The following is a 6000-nucleotide window of genomic DNA, read 5'->3' on the forward strand; positions in this document are numbered from 1 at the left end:
GAGAAGCCTGTCTGCAGTATCAACAGTGTTAAACCACACACAGTTTGTAATCCTACCAAGAGAACCAGAAGTTAATTTCATAAGATCAGTCTTCTATAAATATATGCTGAACAGCTATTTCCTTCACTTAAACTCCTGCTGTTAATACCCATTACTATGCATATTAATAACTTTTTAAATCATTGAAAGAAACCTGAAGTTGTGCTAAAACTACACAATTTCTCAGTGTTCTGAGACATACTGAAAAACATGATCTGCATTAACACTCCAGAAAGCACCCTATAAACATTCACAATTCTTACCATGCAACTTCAGTGCCAGCTGTTTAACACCCTCAGGTTCTCTCAGGAAGAGTTTCACATCATCACACACGACCATCATCTGGTTTTACCGAATATAGCAGTATTTAATGAACATCACCCTCTTCTGAAGACCGTCAAATGCCAACATTTTCTTAAGCATTTGTAACAGGCTAATGGCTTTGTTAGAATTCATTTTCCTCCTGAAAAGACTCTGCCTTATTGTCGTAGTCTGTGACAGCATGAGTTTTCCTCATCAATTCTTACCAATCATAGTCACTTCATTCAACTTGTTTACATTTTTGTGAACTGTCTTCTTTACTCCTACAGGCCACTGTAACTTTTTAATCTAAGAAGTTTTCTCTCAATTACAGGACAATAGGTTTGCCAATAAGAAGTATTAATTGATAATTCTCAGGAATTCGTATTTCCCAAAGATCTCTGTTGTAGTGAACACCAAAGCTTTAATGATTGCTGTATAAAAACGTCTGGCTCATTCATACCTGAACAAAATACAAACAAATCAAGATAATTCCATATCAGTAAGGTAAGAGTAGGAACTTAGAAATACCTGGAGACATTTCTGAAAGATGACTATGCAGGTTATGGCAGTTCACTATGATATAAGCATATCAGTACAGCTACATGTCTGCAAAACGCCCTAATCCACTGAGCACAGAAGAGAGTCATGATCCTGCCAACTTCAACACAAACTGAAAGCATGCAAGTACCCTTAGTGAAGCTGACAAGGTGCGGATGTTAAAAATCAGATACCATCATGCAACCCTACCAAGCCTTGAAAACAGCAGCAGGCAGAGAAAGGAGTACAATTATGAGGTATACATTACAATTAAATAAAATACGATTAGAGGGAGCAGAGTAACATTCGCTTGTGCAAGATACCTAGCAACTCCAACTTAAAATACATACCGGCAAGAACTGTAGCTCGGAGTGTACATGAAAGACATGTAATTTCTTTGTTCTGGTATAATAACACAGCCTTGCTCATCATAATATATGCACAACTAGTTGTTCCAGAGCAGATTAAAAGTAAGGAAAAAAGGTCATAATCAAAATCTAGGATAAAGCTGTTCTTTAGCTTACTGTATTTTCAAGCTATTACAGAAGTAAGCAAGCAGAAAATCATCCTGAAATTCACAGAAGACTTTGAGGGTTTTTAAATGTTATAAAGATAGTATTTTCCCTTTTCTTGCAATCATTATTTTTTCATGTGGGGCAGGATTAAAGTGTGATTTGACAGTTATTTTTGCTGCTGCTGCTGTAGTTTTAGCAATGCTGCTCACACATTTATTTTTTCCCTCTTTATAACATTCGTGCTTATACATAGGACCCTGTGGTAACCTCATGTACCCTAATGAAAGAAATTTCTAATCCTTTAAAAATAGGCACTAGACCACAAAAGCCCAAATATGCCAGTAAAGCACAGGGTTATTACTGCTTCCAGTATCAGTGTGTCTATGATATTTCATAATATAGTCAGACATAAGGTATCATGATCTCCACGGAAGTGGCAAAAGCCTTATTACCTGAGGACTGATTTATTACCTGATCTATGCATCTGTTAAGGTTATTGTTTTCCATATAACCAGACCACAAAATTCAATAACTATATTCTTTTCTATGTTCTTGTGCTCTAAGTTGGCAAACTACCTTAAGTTCCAGTTTTGTCTGTCCCTTGTGACTATCAACATCAGTGGTTAAATGCTTGAGGTTTAAACCGCTGTTTGTAGATATTCTAATTAGCCAGTTCTACTGAACTCTAAAAGGAGTCCAGGAAACCGACAACCCTGGAAGAACTGCCAATCCATCAGGTTAGTTAAAAATTTGCATGTATGGATTTGTATTGGATAAAGAATTATAACTACTTGTTTGACTAAACAAGCACCAACTCTCACTCTTCAGAGAAACAGTTGTCAAAAGTACATCACAACTCTTCATAAAAACACAGGAAAACAGAAAGTACTCCACATAATTAATGGGCATTTGTGGGAATTTACTATTTCTGGAGGAAATTCCCCTGCTTAATGGGGAAAAAAAGTTAGTAGGCCCCAAAAAGGTATGCAGAGCAGGATAGAAAACATTTGTAAAGTTCTTTAAAAAACCCTAGTCTTATATTTCTTAAAGATTTTTAATAAATAAATTAAAACTATTGTCTAGTGATCAAAATATTCAAATATAAAATGCTTTTACCTCTAATATCCAAGTAAGATAATCTTCATATCAGCATGTGAACAGGCACAGAAAAAATTTTCCAGTCCTTACACTCAGAAGCAAAAAGTCACTGCTACAATTACAGGTATTGCAAAAAAGGCAATGATCAGTAGCAATACCCTGGTTTAGTCTGTTATTCAGATGAGGAGCATAACTGCTGCATAAACATCAGGCCTTTTAAAAGGATTTTTACAAGCTAAAGTTGTGGAGTAGCGTTTCCTATCAAATTCAGAAGTACCACTGATGACAGTGGTGTCCAGCTGCCTCAGCAGATACATACTCAGAGCTTGCTGTAAAAATAAAAAAGCAAGCATTACAATGATGCAGCTAAGAACTTAAGATACTCCTAACTTAAAAACTGTAGGCAACATTTAATGAATTTACACTAGAAAAGCTTTATTATTATTGAGCTTGGGTTTTAGACATGATCTTGTCAATTCTCACATCGCACCAGATTGTGTATTCAATAAGGATACAACTGGTATAGATACATTTTTAAAAAACAGCTGATTAACTCTCTTGGCCAACAAACAAAAGATGATCAGTATGTGAAATACCAACAGCTTCCTTTAAATGTGTGAAGAAGGTAAAGAGCAAATTCACAGAAAGGTTTTAATACAGATTGTTCACTGAATCAGTTTCTAACAAAGCCTTTCCTGATTGCACTTTTTAGGTTGGTCTACTCAAATATACCATGCTTAAACAAAACTTAATAAGAGAGTGAAACATTCTATTTTTTTTTTCTTCTAGCAACAGATAGTCATTTAAGAAATTACAAGACGTTATATGTTAGTAAGCCATTCAAAAAAATCTGCCCAGTTTTACTGTAAGAGCTCCACATTGTAACTATAACACAGGCATACAGAATGTCTCAACATCCATGTCATAAGCTGTATCGTATTTTCACACCGCAGCGTTGGGCAGAAATTGAAGCCAGAGTCATTCAAGGGAAATACAGCGCCCAATTCTGGCTTTCAGTTGTTCTCAATCTAATTATATTTGGAATTATAAATCAAGTATTTCACTACGCGCCGATGGTATTTTACATATTTAAAAGATCAATTAATGCACTGCATCCTTAGCCGAGCTTGCAATAAGCTACTCGCTGCTTTCAAATTATAATTTGCTTCAGACGACACAGGCTCCAATCTGCAAGCTCTTTGGTATGGATGTAGGCAGATCCCATCTACTGATTTGCGTAGACCTCCATCGTGGGTAAACACAGGACTACACCGCACACTATGCAAATGCAAGGTATGAACACTGCATTATCCTTCCTACAGATTTTTGTATGCCAGACTCATTATCGTCAAAGCAGTATTTAAATAACGCCATCAAAAAAAGATGCTTTCATCTTTCAGATGTAAGTGGCCCTTTTAATGCCAAGTTAACATTATAATAGTTTCTCTGTGTTGGAGAAGAAAATTCAGTTTGTTCTTTCAAGTATAAACAATTTTTAAGGAGATTTTTCACTCTGCATTTCAAATATATGATTTCACGTTTTCATATCTGTTACTTTTGTGTTAATTATTCAAAACAAGTCTCTCTCACATCATTTATTGAAGTGCAGATATAAATAACAAGAGCTGCATATGATACAGAATTCCTACAACAAAGCAATATGGCAATTTCTTTAACATCCTAGGCACATAAAATACCAGATCATTTACTTCACTCCTGTACAATTCTAGTACAAAAACAAACATGAATTTGGTACTAAGGATAATTTCATTTTTTTTTTTCCTCTGCCCCACATCTCCCAAGTATTTAACCTTTGGTCATCTAGCTTCCAGTGCAATTCATACAATTTTAAAAGGGAAACACAGGCGGGGAAGCAACGGAAGAATGTCAAATCAGGCTTCCTCATCTCCTATCTATGCCATGATAGCTATAAGAAAGTTGCTATTGATCTTCTATTAAAATACAGAAAGAAAAAAAAAACAACAACAAACGTCTAAATTATTTACCAAAATTAAAAAAGGGAAACAGATGCTTCTTAAATAATTTAGTTTGGCTTATGATATACCTCAGCCCTGTTCCCCTCTCAACACCCGTAATACTGTTAAACACCGTTTGCAAAGTGCCAAAGACGGCACTGAGCTTAAAACAACTCCAGCCAGCTCCCGAAATTGTTGCAGGAGACAAAGGGGATCAAGGTCAGCAGCCTTCTACCGCAGCAGCTAATCCACCCCATGAACACGGCATTGGGACTGGCTGGCGTAGTAAATTTCCACGAAATATAAAACACACCTAATGCCACCTAATTTCCCCGTCCTTGAGAGAGAAGAACCATTTTGCTCTGACTGGACTCAAGCCATTACATATTTGAGAGAGGAAGGGGAGGGAGGAGTTCACAGAAGTTCAGGGTCAGCAAATGTTCACGTATCCTGTCATCTACCAACTCAAAGCTCAAGGCACAAAAACTCGCATGCCACGCGCAGAAACCTACATATTTTGGGTGTGCGTGTAGGGGGAAGACCTGCAATAAGGAGCGAATGTGTCATAGGTGCGGAGGCTGCGAGGAGAAGAGCTGTCAGGAGAAAGCAGCCTCGTTTGAAGGGGAGGAGGCGGCGGGGAAAGCACGGTTACCAACACCAGATCGCCGAAAAACCCCGCGGTGCCCACCGGCTGCAAGCCCCGGCTCAGGCCCGGCTTCCCTCCGCTCGCCCCGCACACGGAGCTCGAACCCCGGAGCTGCCCCCCGGCCGCCGCGGAGCCGCTCCCAGCCGACAGCGGAAATCCCCTACAGCCCAGCCCGGGGGCGCAGAGCGGCCCTGCCGGCCCCCGCGGGCTCCCCGAGCGCTCTGGCGGAGCGACCCCCCGCCCCATCTCCCACCACCTTCCTCCGGAGCCGCGTTTTGACCTCAACCCCCCCCGCGACGCCCCACGCACACGCAGGCCCGGGGCCCCCCGCGGGCCCGACCCGCACCCCGGGGCCGGCAGACAATGAGCAGCCACAACTCACCAGCAGCGCCCGAGCTCCGTGGGTCCGGGGGCGGTTCCTCTCCCCCTTCTCCTGCCCCTTCTCCTCCGACCAGGAGCGGTATCCGGCCGCCGGGAGACAAGCCCCCCGCCCTCCCCTCGCTGCTCCGAGACCCGCCGCCTCCGCCGGGCCGCCGGCCGCGCTCCCTCCCCGAGGAAAGTCACTTTATCCCCCGCTCCAACATGGCTGCTCCCCCCGCCGCCGCTGCAGCCGTCGCCTTGCCGCGACTGCCCGCCGCCGGAGAGCGGCCGCAGGCCGTGCGCAGGAGCCGCCCGGTGGGCGGCCGGCGGTGCCGAAAGCGGCGCGGGTGGCCTCGCGTCAGCAGGGCCGGGCCGCGGGAGTGCGCGGAGAAGAGGCGACCCGAGCCGGGCTGTGCGTCTCCACTGCAGGCTGACGCCTCCGCCCGCTCGCAGCGCGGCGACTCGCACTGAGCCAGCCCCGCCGGCAGCCGGGGCGCAGGAGGGGCGCGGGGGAGGCCCGGGCGCC

The 6000-nt window shown here is 42.9% G+C and overlaps 1 protein-coding gene across 3 annotated transcripts in view; it reads right to left on the bottom strand.

Annotated features, from left to right (window-relative positions):
• Window positions 1–5674, bottom strand: part of CDK17 (cyclin dependent kinase 17) — a 97717-nt gene extending 92043 nt beyond the window's left edge. For all 3 annotated transcript variants that reach the window (XM_065043409.1, XM_065043401.1, XM_065043393.1), the window contains exon 1: window positions 5497–5674. The gene's annotated coding sequence lies outside the window, so the exon portion shown is untranslated. The remainder of the gene's footprint in view (window positions 1–5496) is intronic.
• Window positions 5675–6000: the final 326 nt, after the last annotated feature.

This window comes from Columba livia, chromosome 1 (assembly GCF_036013475.1).
Source record: "Columba livia isolate bColLiv1 breed racing homer chromosome 1, bColLiv1.pat.W.v2, whole genome shotgun sequence".
NCBI lineage: Eukaryota > Metazoa > Chordata > Aves > Columbiformes > Columbidae > Columba > Columba livia.